At 41.7% G+C, this 17629-nt stretch overlaps 1 protein-coding gene across 1 annotated transcript in view; it reads left to right on the top strand.

The window, feature by feature from the left end:
- Positions 1-17629, top strand: part of MYLK (myosin light chain kinase) — a 181778-nt gene that overhangs the window by 9053 nt on the left and 155096 nt on the right. The gene's annotated exons all lie outside the window — the stretch shown is intronic.

Genomic DNA, 17629 nt, shown 5'->3' with positions numbered 1-17629 from the left:
TCTCTTTTCCTCTCCTTGAGGATGTCTACAGCCTTAAAATACTGATGACAACTTGATTAATGTGCAAGAGTGCTTGTGCCACTGCCTGTACAGTGTTCTAGTGATATAATATCCAGGTCTTTTTGGCAGGCAGATTGGCTGTGTGGGATGTAGCTTTGGTGGGAGGGTGAAGGGTTAATAAAGTGGCTTTCTTTTAAGCTAGTCACAGCAAATCAATACCACTCTTTGCAGTTGCCATGCTAAAAACCAGTAGCTTTGCGGTAACTTTAACTTCTGTGGAAGGCCAGTATGTATTGGAAGACTGTGCAGTGGCATGACTTTATATCACAAATGAAAGCTCTCTTAATCCTTAGAAAACCAAGATGTAATACCTCATCATCTTTCAGCAGGCCTAGTGGATATTTACCTTCTCACTGGCTTCTGTAGACCATGTGCTTGTGGAATGGAAGTATGCCAGTTTTTCCAATTGTGTTTTTTTTTAAAACCACAGATCAGAAATGATTATGGGGTTGTTGTTTTAAGTCTCAAGTTGCCAGATTTATGATGAAAATGGGAAAAAATCTCAGCTTTCACTTAAATGTATAGCAAAGATTTCTAGTTTTCTTTTTTTTCTTTTGGATAAAAATGTAAGAAGCTCAAGTGCTTATGGGCTGAAGTAGGGGGACAGGCAGCTTTGGAGTGGGGAAGAACATTTAGCACATGATACAGGGATGTAGTGAACTTACCTATTGCGCAAAAATATTTAGCATCCACATGAATGTGATGGCAACTACTAAGCCACGCTTTACAGTGACCATGTTGCTCTTGGTCAAATTAACCAACTATTTTGAAATTATTATCTCTGGATGTGAAACACCTTTAGTCCACTCCTTAAAAAAAGAAGAGGAGATATGGGGAGCTTTGCAAGCATTTTTTTGACTAGGAGTAAGCCCCATTAAATTCAGCTGGGCATACATAGAAAAGTGTATATCTGATTGTATCCTTGGTCTTAACAAAAGTAAGATTGCTATCTTTCCATTTGCTTGTCATATGGTTTCTAAGCCTTTAGCATGTTTTGCTTATTACTATTACGATTTCAGTGTCCTTGTCTCTGCAAATAAGAGGACCTGAAACTAGAGTTACCAGCTCCCCACCAGGGCAATGCTGCCATGCCTTTAACAGCTACATGACAGATAGAAATTCAACAGGTGCTCTTTTTTTTAAGGACAAAGGTGCAGTGACAAGAAAAGCTTTCCCTATTAAAATTCCCACATGTTACGTAGCTGTTAAAAACAGAGGAGCTCTGCTGTGGGGGGTGGGGAGGTTAAAAGACCAACCAAAACTTTTTTTAAAAAAAGTAATTTGGAAATTTTGGCAATTCAGTGAGAATTGGATGAGACAAGGCTACCCAATGTATTCGGTTTGCTTACTCTACGCAGCAGTTATATAATGTTCATTTATACTGTCAAACATAAAAATTACACAACCAACAATTCAGAGCCCATGTACAAGCTAAATTGTGCATTTTGACTTTAGGAAGACAACCATCAGTTGCTTGAACCTTCTTGCTGGCAAACCTTGTACATTCCTGCTACATTCCAGAAAGCTGATATAATTATTTATGTGTCCTTATTTAAAATGGCCATGTCTGCTAACAGCTGCTTCAGCAAACTCTATGACTTACAAGAGATAATTCATTCTAACTATGGTTAATTTTTCAGTCAAGGTACACGTCAGTCTCTGTAATTGGAAAAGAATGAATAAAAGAGTTAAATATATAATTTCAGTTGTATATAAGCTCTGAAAAGATACAAGATTTTTTTAAATAAAATCATATTTGTGGAATAGCTGTTAGAGTAATAAATTAACATGATATACAAACCCTGCCACCTAGGATTACATGGTGCAGAATTCCAGCTGGTATTAATGGATATAGGGGGTGGGAATTCTATTCATTCTTTCAATATTGCATTTCTTCCCCTCCTTTACTCTCAAAGGAGCCCAAAGTATAAGCAGCTTCTCAAGCAATCGGTGGAACTGTTATTTCCATTTGTACTAAAAGCTTGCATCTGATTGGCTGGTTAGTTCAAATCAATATTTTGTCTTGAAGCCCTCCTGTATCGCCCACTTACAATGCTGCAATGACAGAAGAAGTCACAAATGGCAGAATTATCTGTGGGGTATACCTAGCAGTCTATTCCTTAACCCCTCTGTCTCTTGCCTTGAGCAGTAATTTGGCTTCTAAGTATATATACCTATTGCCTACCTGTTACCTCCATAGCATGCAGACCCTCTTGACCATTAGGAAGGGTGGCGCTGTGGGTTAAACCACAGAGCCTAGGACTTGCCAGTCAGAAGGTCAGCAGTTCGAATCCACTCAGTGGATTTGTAACTGGCTGACTGACCGAACCCAAAGGGTTCCCATCAATGGTTCCTCTTCATCCTGGAGAAGAGTGACTAGTGGGGTGCCACAAGGTTCTGTCTTGGGCCCGGTCTTATTCAACATCTTTATCAACGACTTGGGTGATGGACTCAAGGGCATCCTGATCAAATTTGCAGATGACACCAAACTGGGAGGGGTGGCTAACACCCCAGAGGACAGGATCACACTTCAAAACGACCTTGACAGATTAGAGAACTGAGCCAAAACAAACAAGATGAACTTTAACAGGGAGAAATGTAAAGTATTGCACTTGGGCAAAAAAAATGAGAGGCACAAATACAAGATGGGTGACACCTGGCTTGAGAGCAGTACATGTGAAAAGGATCTAGGAGTCTTGGTTGACCACAAACTTGACATGAGCCAACAGTGTGACACGGCAGCTAAAAAAGCCAATGCAATTCTGGGCTGCATCAATAGGAGTATAGCATCTAGATCAAGGGAAGTAATAGTGCCACTGTATTCTGCTCTGGTCAGACCTCACCTGGAGTACTGTGTCCAGTTCTGGGCACCACAGTTCAAGAAGGACACTGACAAACTGGAACGTGTCCAGAGGAGGGCAACCAAAATGGTCAAAGGTCTGGAAACGATGCCTTATGAGGAACGGCTAAGGGAGCTGGGCATGTTTAGCCTGGAGAAGAGGAGGTTAAGGGGTGATATGATAGCCCTGTTCAAATATATAAAAGGATGTCATATAGAGGAGGGAGAAAGGTTGTTTTCTGCTGCTCCAGAGAAGCGGACACGGAGCAATGGATCCAAACTACAAGAAAGAAGATTCCACCTAAACATTAGGAAGAACTTCCTGACAGTAAGAGCTGTTCGACAGTGGAATTTGCTGCCAAGGAGTGTGGTGGAGTCTCCTCCTTTGGAGGTCTTTAAGCAGAGGCTTGACAACCATATGTCAGGAGTGCTCTGATGGTGTTTCCTGCTTGGCAGGGGATTGGACTCGATGGCCCTTGTGGTCTATTCCAACTCTATGTTTCTATGATTCTATGAATCTCTGTGACTGAGTGAGCTCCCGTTGCTCAGTCCCTGCTCCTGCCAACCTAGCAGTTCGAAAGCACGTGAAAGTGCAAGTAGATAAATAGGTACCGCTCTGGCGGGAAGGTAAACGGCGTTTCCGTGTGCTGCTCTGGTTCACCAGAAGCGGCTTAGTCATGCTGGCCACATGACCTGGAAGCTGTACGCCGGCTCCCTCGGCCAATAAAACGAGATGAGCGCTGCAACCCCAGAGTCAGCCACGACTGGACCTAATGGTCAGGGGTCCCTTTACCTTTACCTTTAGTTCTAATTAGTTCCTCCTTACCTCAGTTACCTAACTCTCTTCTCTGTTTCCTCAAGCCATCTACCCTTACTTCTGGTTTCTTTTTTGCAGCCCATTTATTACTATGTACATTTCCTTCTGTCTCTTGCCCGTGGGTGTGTACACATCAGTGGCTTAAAACACGTCAAGGTAGTTTCCCCACTCCTGCTGCATTTCAAGTCACATTTGCACATTGTTGTATACACCTGACAGTGGGCAGGGATGTCTTTACCTGATGTGCATTACCTGCTTGGTTTCCCTCCCCTGTAAACCCCCCCCCCCAATTGATGAGACTATCACCTATGCATGCACAATGACTGTCTCAAATGTGCACACCTCAGGTTAATTGCAAAGTAAATGTGGCTTATGTTTTCCTTTCAGATCGAAGCCAGTTGATGATCTGAGCCACAGTCCACTCCAGGTCTTGTTTTTGCTGACTGTATAGAGCTTTTCCATCTTAGCTGCAGAGAATATAATCAATCTGATTTTGATGCTGCCCATCTGGTGATGTCCATGTGTAGAGTCGTTTCTTGTGTTGTTGGAAAAGCGTGTTTGTGATGACTAGCTTGTTCTCTAGGCAGAACTCTATTAGCCTTTGCCCTGCTTCGTTTTGAACTCCCAAGGCCAGACTTGCCAGTTGTTCCTTTTATCTCTTGACTCCCTACTTTAGCATTCCAATCCCCTATAATGAAAAGAACATCCTTATTTGGTGTCATTTCTAGAAGGTGTTGTAAGTCTTCATGGAATTGGTCAATTTCAGTTTCTTCAGCATCAGTGGTTGGTGCATAAACTTGGATTACTGTGATGTTAAAAGGTCTGCCTTGGATTCATATCGAGATCATTCTGTCATTTTTGAGATTGCATCCCAGTACAGCTTTCGCCACTCTTTTGTTGACTATGAGGGCCACTCCATTTCTTTTACGGGATTCTTGCCCACAGTAGTAGATACGATGGTCATCTGAACTTAATTCACCCATTCCCGTCCATTTTAGTTCACTGATGCCCAGGATGTCAATATTTATTCTTGCCATATCATTTTTGACCACATACAGCTTACCAAGGTTTATGGTTCTTACATTCCAGGTTCCTAAGCAATATTTTTCTTTACAGCATTGGCCTTTCCTTTCACTTCCAGGCATATCCGCAACTGAGCGACCATTCGGCTTTGGCCCAGGCGCTTCATCAGCTCTGAATCTACTCGTACTTGTCCTCCGTTCTTCCTCAGTAGCATGTTGGACACCTTCCAACTTGAGGGGCTCATCTTCCTGCCTGTTGTCCTTGTCCATGGAGTTTTCTTGGCAGGGATACTGGAGTGGCTTGCTGGTTCCTGCTCCAGGCAGATCATGTTTGGTCAAAACTCTCCACTATGACCTGTCCGTCTTGGGTGGCCCTGCACGGCATAGCTCATAGCTTCTCTGAGTTATTCAAGCCCCTTCGCCACGACAAGGCAGTGCACCGATTCAAAAGCCAGCTGTGGGAGCACACTAGGACAAGAGAAAATTATAATGTGTATACAGGCTCAGTGTGTCAAGACTTCATCCCAGTCATCAGCCTGGCTTTTTGACGTTTTAATGCCAAGAAAATGGACATATTTTCCTTCCCTGACAGAATCTGGACTGTCAACTGTTTAGCTCCCTGAGCAAGTCAACATTCCATTCCATCGTATCAGCTGAGCTAATCATTGTCAGAAATTTCAACATCCCAAGCACAATACAATGTGATTTTATATTGAGTAAGGAAACCTGTGATTGAACAATAAAAGCAACTTGCTTATCAGCCATAAATCTTAGAGAAGTATAGTTGTACGCAGGTCATTGGTGCAAAATAGTTTCTAGCCTTTTGGAAAATAAAAATTCAAAGGTTAGCTTTTGAAAATGTGCAGTTTAAATCAAAATAATTCCACTTTTGGTTGTGTAGTAGTGAATAGAGCACTAAAGATATTGAGCTAGGACGCAAGGAATCGGGTTGTGTCAGAACTCTAGGACTGATGGTGGGAAAGTATCTTTTGAAGGCAGAGAGCGGGAAGAGAGAATCCAAACAGAATCTTAGATTAGTTAAGGTTCACTGAATGGCTTTGTTGAAAATTCAAGAAGAGCATTTAAATACAGAAGTGCTGATGAAGGTGCAGGGCATCACAGATCTGTTTCCATAGTGATGTTGTTCAAACAGAAGCTTAGAAGTGCATTGAATATATCTTCTATAGAAAATGGCAATCTTGGGGAGGCACTGACATTATTCGTTAGGTCTCCGTGACTGGATGGATTGTAAGGGACCATCTACATTTTCGTTTGTCCCATGATCTGAAGTCACAGGTCTGATAGGGTTGGGGGTTTTTTGTCCTGGGAAAACCTGTTTACTGCTCAATTGGAACAAACATCAATCCACAAAAAACCCAGTTTACATTTGTTCTGATTCATCAGTAAACAGCAAGTTTTCCAGGGAAACTGGTGGGTCAAAAAGCCACCTCTAGAACCCTTGACTTGAAATCACAGAATGAAAGTGTAGATGGGCCCTTGTTGAGCGTTTCCTCAGCCTCCTCTCTTCTCTCCTTGGGAGTACTCTGGGCAGCAGCACTGCCACTCCTGGTCTCTGAGCTGCCTCCCTGCTGCAAAGAGAGGTGCCTCCTCCCTCTGCCCACAGGGGCCTGGGAAGCACCCACTGGCCAGCCCCAGAGGCACCATTCGCCTGGGGAGCTTGTAGCCAGGGCTGCTGCAACAAACAGCTGTGCAAGCCTTGGGGAGGCAGAGATGCAAGAAGGCATCAGAGAAGGGAGGGAAGAAAAGATGGACAGAGGCTAGTGTTGCCTGTGGCACCCCTGACCATCATTCAAGACACCCCAGGGTGCCATGGCACACTGGTTGAAAACCACTCCCTTAAGCAGTACCAGATTGGGAAAGATACTTGCTTAAAAGGTTTGTTGAAAGAGGAAGGTTTTCAGTAGGTGCCAAAGACACAACAGAGATGGTGCTTTTCTGATATTCAAGAAGAGGGAATTCCAAGCCGCAGGTGCAACAACACTAAAGGCCCGATTCCTACATTGTGTAGAATAGACTCCTGATTAAGATGGTATCTGCAGGAGGCTCTCAACCTGCACAGCACAGGTGATTTATCTTCTCCTTCTCTCCCTCCCTTGCAAAATGCTCAAACTAGGAAACTTAATTTGTTAAAAAGTCAAAATCAGTTTAGGAAACCTTTGAAATATTTGGTTGCTTAAACTTGTCTGAGGTGCTATTCCTAATATTACAAAGTGGTTGTTAACAAAACCCAACACTACTGAATGTAAAAATAAAATAATCAGTTACAAGCAGCAGAAGTGCAATAATTTATTAACGTCCACTCTTCTGGAGAGCTGTGGATCGCTTCCCATGTGGCGGCAGCCCCTTCCTCATTGGCAAATCAACTTAGACTCCCATTTCTGTTGTTGTAGTCAATAGGAAAGTGGCTTGCTTATGGTCTTGTGCCAATCACAGAGGTTTCAGCTTTACTCACTTCTCCGTGATACACTATTTGGGCCCTTCCAATAATGCCTTGATCAGGCTTCCCCATTGCCAACGTTCCCCAATGTGTAGCTTGCCCTCATACAAGCAAGACTATGCTTTTCCTCTCACGTTACATTAATTGTGTGAGGGAATAACACCCAAATGCCAAATAAGGCTGTCGTACCTTCCAAAATCCCCTCTTCCACAATAGCCATTGCTTTAATGTTGAATTTGATTTATGGGGTTCTGGACTAAATTTAGCTTCTGCGCCAAAGGCAATAACTCTTCTATTCTGTTTCTTAAATTACCTTATAGTTACTTCAGAAGGCAGCTACACTGATGCTTTGGTAATGTGCACAAATATATTTTTATATATAAGTTAGGTGAGTCATTGCCCAAACATTTTGTAAACCATCAACAACCTTGCTTATAGCCTAAACAAAAGGAGATCTCAGGATTTTGCAATGTGGGTCACATCATCCCTGAAACAGGGGAGTTGGGTTCTGAAGCAGATTGCTGCTGATCAGTTACTCAGGCTGCTGTTGTGGTGCAGGAAGAGAGAGGCCTGAGCTGTAGTAGCCAAAACAGGAATGGGGGATAGGAAGGGCCAACTGGATCAGAACAAAGATCTATCTAGTTCAGGGATGAGTAAATGGTGGCCCTCCAGACACTGTTGGACTCTGGCTCCCATCAACCCTGCCTTCATGAGAATAGAACTCAACAACATCTAGCACCCCAACCCTTATCTAGTATATTGTTTCCTGTTCTACAAAATAGCCAGCAAGACGTTTCTGGGAAGCCCATAATCATAGCATCAAGGCCTTTGCCCTTCCTGCTTCTGAACATGGAGATTGCATTTAGCTATTACAGCCAGTAAATGCTAATAATTTGATTTTCCATGGAATTGCTGAAATCATTCTAAGGCTGTGGTCACCACCACATATATGGCAGCAGCTTTCCTATTTTAATTGTGCATTGATGGGAAAATATATATTGGGGGGGGATCTTTCTTGAATATGTTGTCTTTCTATTTCCTTGGGTGCCCCTGAATTCAAGTATTATGGGAGAGGGAGAACATGTTTATTTATTTATTTAAATGCTGCATCTTCCAATCCAAAACAACCAAGGAGTTCTGTCTATTCACTTTCTCCACACCACATTGGTCAGTGTAGGAACTGGCCGTATAGAGGAAGAAATGGCTGAAGGAGTGGAGAATCCATGTGGGTATATTCTCTCGTTGAGATGTTTAGACTGGAAGGAACATAGGCACTCTTGTAAGTTTATTAGGGCACTTTATTTCATAAAGTTTAGAGAAGCAATGCCCTAGCTGTTTTACAAAATCGTTTGGGGGCAACCTAGACATTTGGCAGAGACCTAAGTCTGGGAATGTGTTTTCTGCCCACAAACATCTAAAAGACAATGGGGGGGGCAGGGAGAGTTGCAATTCTGGGAGTAGAAACAGTGAGTGCCCACATCTGTTCCCCTGCACTGCCCTTCTCATGCTGCGTTCAAGAGTCCTAAGTGCTTCTATTATGAAGTTGTAGGGATTCACTATGCAGAGGAAAAACACATGGGTGGTACCATAAAGATTTTGGGATGTGAGGAGGTGTTAGCTGCTTCCTGTCAGATTATAGGCTAGTGGCTGCATTCTCTTCACATCTGTGCCTGCACACTCTGCCTATGGGTGGATGCTCAGAGGATAAGATCTGTCATTATCAGGAAATAGAGTTCAGTTGCTTTGTTGCAGAACAACAACTCCCCAATAAAACTGTTTAAACATAAACACTTAAGAAGAAAATAGACTTGGAGCAGATTAATGCACACAGCAGAAGTGAATGTCTAGGGAATGAATGTGGCTTAAGATGAGTTTGACCCTAAATGTTCACGAATGAATAATTTGCATGTGTACAGGATAGAGCATAGCCCATGGTATTAGTTCAGGGAGGGCAATCACCCCACGGGGGGGGGAGGGATGGGGGGAGTGGGGCTAGTTGCATAGAACTGTGATTAAATGTTTCTACTTGAGTCAGTCACACATCTCCCACTGGTCCACTTTATACTTTCAAACTCCTGGACGCTGTGTCTAATGCATTCTTTTGTATACTTAAGTTTTGTCTTCTTGCCCAGATATGGCACTGGCACCACAGGCAGACGGCAGGAAGAGAGAATGAATATATTTTTTCATTTGAAGTGAAGCCACACCAGAAGATGTTATGTTTAGTCTCTGAGCCTCATCAGTGCACTGGAGAAGTTTTCTTCTGTTAGCAAAACACTAGAGATATGAACCACAGTGGAAAGGCCGAGAGGTCAAGCCAATGTTCTCATCCCCACTTTCTTCATTCATTCAGAGGGTAGCTGCTGCTGCCACTGCTAGATTAGTTCTTCAATGACTAAAGCTAAAAAGGATCATTCTTTTTAGCCATTCAGCCTGGTTCTTCAGGGTGATGGGAAGCTAATCAAAAGTCTAGACCTCCCCAAAGTTTTCTGGTAGAATACTAGAATGTTGGTAAATGGCAGGACAGCTTGAAGCAGGGGGCGCATGAAAATCTTCTCCTGAGATAAAAAGAGCACTTCATGTGTAAGACGTATTCATCATACTAGTTAAAGATTATAAGCAATAATTATTTTGAGTTTACTAATAAAACCCACCACCCACTTGAACAGTCTTAGCAACTCACCTCCTGATCACGACCTACAGATTGGGAATGACCAATATAAAGTATGCATACATTTATGTCCTGCCTTGTTGCCTGTTAGACAACAGGAAAATGAAGTATGGTATAAACAAAATAATACTGAAAGCACAACAAAAAATTGGTGCAGTTGCAAAAGAAAACCAAAGCAACACGATCCAAATAGTCAGAAAACATCTAGAATGATACTTAATTATCACTTATCCCAAAACCTCTCTGAAAAAACAGTGTCTTCACTACCCTTCCGCCTGGGTGCCACTACTACGAAGGACCTGCGTCATGTAACCACACACCTTACTTCATTTGGCAGAATAAAACCGAGCAGGTCATCTAATGCTGACATGTTGCATCTTGCACATTCCCTGTTCACAGAGGAAGAGCTTCTTTGGCATTGCAGCACTCACATAAGTAGCAGTGTATGTGGATTAGAACAAATATTTATGCCCATTTTTATCTATGTGCTACCTCTTAATCTTGGATTATCCAGATCAGGGGATCTGTGGACATCCAGATGTTGTTGGACAACCATTTCCATCACCCCTGACAATCGCTCATACTAGGTGGTGCTGTTGGGAGTTTGATTCCAACAGCATCTGGAGGACCACAGATTTCCTGCTCCTAATCCAGATAATAGAAGCAGAATATGCAGGTGGTGCCTATAGGATATCTCATGTCACATGCTATAACTAAAAGACACACTGATGTCCCGTGTCACATGTTATAACTAATGGATACACAAACATTGATTTTTGCGGGCTTAAATGTTCCTGACATCTGATTATTTGTGATGATATTCTTGAGGTGGCACTGTATTTTGATTGAGAGAGCTTTGGTTATTTTTTTGCTAGTTAAATGCACTAATCTAGTGCCAGCAGTAAAATGCTTTTCGATTAAATTGAAGGGACTGGTTATGCTTATTTATTTGTTTTAATCCTCTGTAAAAATCTTAAGTGAGCTACCCTTTTGATGTGTCTGGAATTACAGTAATTGAAGGAATCTGTCAGGGGTCCTGTTTCATGCTATTACAGCCCTCTAAATTACTATCTTGAAGGATTGCTGCAGCCTAGGAGTTTTCATTCCTTCAAACCAAGCAGCTAGCTTCGGACCTCAATCATTCTAATTACAGACAAGTAATGGCTTGAGATTATTTGTAATAACCCTAAATTGCTCTGCATTTCTTTAGAAGACTCCACTATTTTATAATATATGTATATTTTGCAGGACAACTGGTTGGTAATTGTGTTAGGCTCGAATTCAGTTAAGTGACCATGCACTGTAATATTTGAATGGTCTGGGCCAGTTCCAACATTGTTTTTCCTCTACTCAAGGCTCAGGAAGTGAGGAACAAATGGACGGATACACCGCTTTCCTAATGCCCAAATGGGCATACACAAAGTCTGACTCTACATTTCTTTCTAGGCCTCTTCCAAGGTATCAGTTTTATCATCGTTAGGGATTCTGAGAAGACAACCAATTTCTCTCTGTCTCTCTCTGTGTTTTTAAGAACTAGCTATAATTGAACTGCTTAGCTCCAGTACTGTCATGAGTCCTGTAGAAGTGTCATAAATGGGATGGTTGGATCCTGAGGATGAATGGGTGGAACTTGAAGAGTTGGAGCTGAAGGACCCTGTGGGGTGGGATCCTAGTGGGGTCTGTAAGCTGCCTTGAGTCCTGTCAGGGGAAAAGGTGGGGTATTAATATACGGTCCCCCACGGTCAGTTTCCTTCCTCTTTGAAGCCCCAGACACCTGTTTCTGTTTTCTTTTCTGGAGTAGAAACAAGTGTGGTGTCAGCTCCCTAAAAAAGGTCGACAACTCTGGGGAACCTTTCCTAAAAAAAAAATCAACAACTTTGGGGTCCCCCCCTAAAAAAATGTCAACTACTCTGGGCAACCTGGGGGGGGGCGCTGGGTGGATCTTTGCACCCTGGCGCCACATATGATTAAGGCAGCCCTGTGCACAACAGTGCATGTGGAAAGTTGTGTGTGGGCTTTGCATTCTAGCCGTTATTTAAATATACAGCAAAACCAGGAAAAGTATGTAGCAGTAGTCATATCCAACAATTTATCCAGAAAATTAAATATGTTTGAATGCCTGCCTAAGAAGGAAAGATCTCACCTGTCTTCTGCCAAAGTCCTGGCAGGCTTCCTTGAGAAGGGAATTTCACAGTTTGGTTTCATGATAAAAGGTCTAATTTTAAAGCTTAAGCACTAGGGGCAGGTCTTTCCCTATACACTTCAATGGTTAGGGGTAGGGGCAGGGGCATTTTGAAGAATTGGTTTGAAGGTAAGATTTATGCACTGTGGTGGTGAATGTCCACGAGATCATTTTCAGGCAGAAGGAAAAGGTTTCAGTGTTATTTGTGCTGTGCAGCTGCAGGTCTACTGCTTTTACAACCCAAGTATTCTAAAATGTGTTCTCAATTACCTTGTGCATATTTTAAAAGAATTAAATTTCCATCAAAGGGTTTTACATACTGTTTGATGTTACTGTGTCTAAAGATCCTGATCAGAATAAAGATAATTTTGACTGTGTTCATATTGTTCCATTCCAAAATATAAGCTTCCTTTTGTCTGGATTGTGGCTTTCAAAGGAGGTTGGTTGGTCTTTTTCATGTTGTGACCTCTGACATCTCCAGTGGATGTGAACTGAAGATCTAGGTCTGAAACAACATGACTGTGGTGTGGCTTGTGTGGGGTCTGCAGATGCTTTGTGTATCTTGGTGTTCTGCAAGTTTTATAGCTCTGGAGTTCAAGAGAAAATATTGCCTCAGCAAGTGGAATTGCTTTGGATCTCTAAACTTCACTCAAAGAGGTTTCTTAGCACCATAAGCAGTACCGGGCACCCTTGGTGGGTGTGATGTACATGTCAGAAGCTTCTCTACAAGGCAGAAATACACCTGCCTATGAATGGCTTGAGACAGGCAGCCTTCATTGAGGTTAGTTGTAGAACTGGCACCCAGGGGCTTCTCACATGACAAGTTAGTGTGGAAAGGCCTCCCTGGAATGTTTGAGAACTTTTGCACTAGTGCAAGCAGCCAACACTTATGGCTCTTAAAACAGGACATTTTATGTTCCACTTCCTAGAATACCCCCATTGTGGGCTTGATCTGATGTTTCTCTTAAAGTTACGATTGTTAAACACCAGGAATTACGAAGATGCACATCGTTTGCTGAGTTCTTAAAATATTTTCATACATGTTTGGCTGGGCTATTAGAATTTTTCTCCTCAGAATGTGAATGACCCCTAGGACATTAGTTAGGTGAGATGTGGGCTGATTCTGAACTCCCCTGCAATCTGTTTTTGTGTGTGTCCTAGTAAGAAATGGAACCTGTGGATCGATTCTTACAAGCTTTGGTTTCTTTTTTTCTTTTGGAATAATCTTTGTTGAGTTTTAAAGGTAACAAGACAGAGAAAATACATTAGAACAAAACAGAAATCATTGTAGAAGAAAAATTAGGCACAGGTTTCAAATAAAGTGTTTCTTCCTTGATGACTCAGTAGGTTTTGGGCAGAGATCTTTCCTACAGTTACCAAATGCCAAGAATTGAATCTGCTAAGTATGAGCTATGGCCCCTTCCCAACTATGTTTTTTTGGGTTCCATCAACTTCTTGACAGGAAGTAGAATCATTGTTGATATACAAATGCTTTTTTGTAAAAACTTTGTAATAATTGTACATATGAACACTTATGACCCTTGTTATTTATTTCATATGTGAGCTTGGCTTATATGAGACCCAAATGGTGTTATTTGTGTGTGCTGCAGCTACACCCACAAATCCCATACGAAATTTGGATTAATCTTACTATCCATTTTTAAAAACAACAACAGTACATAAAGAATGTAGAACTCAGTGGTTTTTGCCTTGGGAAAATCCAGTTTATGCCAATTTTACCCATCCTGTTGTGATATGGTGACAATCAACTATTATACTTATGTCTGAGAAATACTATAGTCATAGGGTCAATGATGATAATTAAAATTAAAGAGGATTCTGAGTGCACATTAAGGGTTAAGTAAGATTACTACCTGTCCAGGGAGTTAAAGAATATGATTCAGCCATCTGTTAAAGAACCGGTCTATTCCAGAGTTTCCAGGCAAGTGGTACTCCATGAGGCCATTTTATTACAGTACAGAAATCAACATTCAGTGAAAAATACAGTTGATTTTCTCTTGCTCCTGTTACAAAATTAAGACTTATTCCCAGGTAAGTGTGTATAAGATTGGCATCTCACTGAAAAAAACTTAGGGATCACACACAGATCTCAAATTTAGTATAGCGACACTCATACAAAAGCTAGTTTCAACCCCTAAGAATCTCACACATTTGGTGTTATCTGTCCCTATTTCAGCTGTCTTTTTGTATTTACTAGACATACACACATTGTGAAAGCAAGTGTCCCTTTTCTGTGCCAACCCATGGCCCATTTTTGTAATTTATCAAGATGGCCTCTAAAGTGATTTTCACATGAAGAAAGGTAATGCAAATAAAGGTTTGGACTGCAGTCCTAGTGCACTTACCAGGGAGTAAACCCACTGAACTCAGTGTAACTGAATTGACATGGATAGGATTGGGGTGTTATGCAGGAATAACAGGCCTAGTTTGTTTACCAGTCCTATTTTATTTATTTGTTTAAGGAAACCAGAGCATTAAAGAGACAAGTGCTATGAAAACCGTGGGTCAATGCGTCTAGTTGTTAAGCAGAAGGTAGGTGGTTTGAGGCCACCCAGGGACAGTTGTAGGGTCCCTTCCAGAGGGACCACTTTCAGGGTCCCTTCCAACGCTACAATTCTATGATTCTATGAAAACCTGATAATGCAAAAAATAATAATGCAAAAAACAAACCTACTATAAGGAAAGTACCTAAATGAATATGCAAAAGAAACTCAAACTCAAGTACATATACTTATTTCACTATATATACTGGTAACACGCCTTGCTTTGCCTCAGAAAGTAGATCAGATTCATTAAAGCTTATGAGTACATATTCTGAAACTTCTCTGATTATCTGTCACTTCGCTGAAGACATTCCTTGTTTACATATGAAGCAGTTAAGATATGGATTTGCCAATTCCCCCATGGAAAATTCTACCTTAAGCCACAGGAAAACTGTTCGGGTGAAAGTAGTAGTTTCCATTTTGGGGCAAATTGCCATTTCAGGGGAATGAATTTTATGGAGGAAATGGCATGGCTTTCTCTGTGTGTTTGAATGTAAGGAATAACTCCCCTCTCCTCCGCAGTCCAGATCAGGACACTCTAGTTGTGGGTTTGTTTGTTTGTTTTAAAAAATAAGGCTTTATGGTAATAGAAATACAATCACACATAAAGTACAAATCAGATTTAAGGAAGGTGCATGCACGTTAATTTCTCAGCAACATAGCCTACTGTAGGTGCCTATCTCAGATTATGGTGGTTACGGTCGTCTTCTTCCTCCTCCTCCTGCTGCTGCTGCTGCAGTAGCAGCAGCCTTCAGTATGATTTGATGGAGGGAGTGATTTGCCAGACACCCTTTGCTGGAAAAGTAATCTACAATGTTGGCAACCAGCTGTACTTCTCAAGCAATTACAGGTGCTCCTATTGGCTTTCTTGTGGCTGGGATTATAGTACCACACAGTCCTTAAAACATTGGAGGAGAAAAATAAGTTTTGAAGATTTTAAGCAAATAATTTTCCACTTGGTCCCATGCTGTTGGCAGGTTGCCCAGCTCTAAGCTAGCTAAGGCAGGGAGAAGAAACAGCTCTATCAGTTATACCCATCCACCACCAACGGAATAATGCTGACTTGCACTGGCTTGGCCAGACTCTTGCGCTCTTGATAATTGCTGGGTGGGAGGATAGGGAGCTAGTAAAAAACAGCTCTAGGAAGATGTGAAGAGGGCAGTTGGGTAGCCACTTGTGTTCTACAAAAAAAAATCAAAAAATGCAAATACATAAAAAATGCAAATGCATAAAAATTGCTTATGTTAATTTACATGGATAGATGCAAATTTAGCAATGACAACTATAACTAAAAGAGAAATACAATACATCTCACCACAATGGGAAATACTGTGAATAGGTGACCAGTATCCTCGCTCAGTCTGCTATCCAGAGCCACCTGTCGATCGGCAACTTCAATATCCCTGCCCTATCTCAGATTGGCCAGCCCTTCAAATAGAGGACTCATTGCATGTCCACCCACAAAGGAAGCTTGGTTAGCCAGCCCCAGATGGAAAAGTGTATGTATGTATGTATGTATGTATGTATGTATGTATGTGTGCTTCCTGCTTCAAATGACACACCCATGCTTTCTCTGATTGGGCAGAGAGAAAGACTTCCCTCTGAAGTATTGAAGGAGGCAGCAATTTGAGTTACAGAGTCTCCTGTCCCCATAGCAGAAAGGCAGCAGAAGTGGGAAAGCATAGTGGTACAAACCAGGCAGAACTTCAGCATGGTACTCTCGATGAAAAGAGAGAAACTAGAGCCAGTGAGTAAAGTACTGTAACTCTAGAACTCTACTCTTCCTCTCTTTCTTTTGTTTTCTGTTTTATTTGCCCTTCATTAAAGAAGCCCCGCTCCATGTACAGGGAGAGAAATAAGTCACCAACACATGAATGCTGCCAATCTTAAAGCAATTCATGGGCTCTTTCCAAGACTCCAGGCATATCTGATTATTTTATGACTTCACAACATCATAGTATAAGCTTCCTGAATGCATTTTATTACGATCCTGGCAATACGTGTGCAACCTTTTCTTTTGTAATCTGACCTGTCTGTTTTCAAAATGAAGGCTTTATGTGCAACTCTAGTTGCTCAGCAATTGTATGTTTGTTGACCACTTTAACCTCTAGCATGTGGATGTACGTGTGAAAGGAACTGGTATAGTTCAAAACTCGAATATTAATATTCATTTTCCATCTCATAGGATGATGTCATTTTAGGCACACTGTAGGATACTAATAGTGCTGGAGAGGTTAGGGTTCCAAGAAGTAGAAAAATCTGTGAATGTATTGCATAGTTCCAAGAACTTGATGTATTTTTTTCCAGTATTCAAAATCATTAGCACTTTTCTCCTTTGGAGATCATGGGATGTCAGCCATAGTACCAAATAACAGCAAGATTTAGTGGGATGTGTAGCTTTTTTTACAGGGTTCTTTTAGCTATGTTGTTGCCTTTTGAAATCAAAATGTTTCTGAGACAGGCCTCTATGGTTCCCAATGGAGAAATGCAACATTTTCATTTCATTTGAGGAAACACAAAATCCACCCCTCAACCAAGAATGATGGTTCTTTCTTTATTAACTTCTTGAAGCCTAAATTATACCTGCAGCTAGCCAGGCAGGCGAGTAGCTGCTTCTATTACACCTGTATGAGGTCAGCTTTGTGGGCTAAGCTGTTTATGCGAAGCGGCTTTTGACACTGCTCTGGTGATTTCAGGTATGCCACCGTAACCAAGGGTTTGGTTAGTGTGGTTAAGATTGTTGCAGACACAAACAGCTTGCCAAATGAAGCTGTCTGTAATGTGGTTATGTACCAGTCAGTAACCCACAGAGGCAAGCTGCCTGTTTGGACCAGGGCTTACAACCACCAGGTATTACAACCACCATCAACTTTACTTCCATAGGCCCTGATGTGAGTCTGGATTAAAGACTCATATCATCTCTAAAAGAAACAATGCAGTACTAGAAAACATAATACCTGAAACCTGAGCATAAAATGTTGCTTTTTGTTGATCGGGTCCCTGCTACATCTACCCT

This window comes from Podarcis vaucheri (genome assembly GCF_965113315.1).
Source record: "Podarcis vaucheri genome assembly, chromosome: 1".
In the NCBI taxonomy this organism is placed as follows: Eukaryota; Metazoa; Chordata; class Lepidosauria; order Squamata; family Lacertidae; genus Podarcis; species Podarcis vaucheri.
The sequence above is the reverse complement of the archived record's forward strand: the minus strand, read 5'-3'. Positions and strand labels throughout refer to the sequence as shown.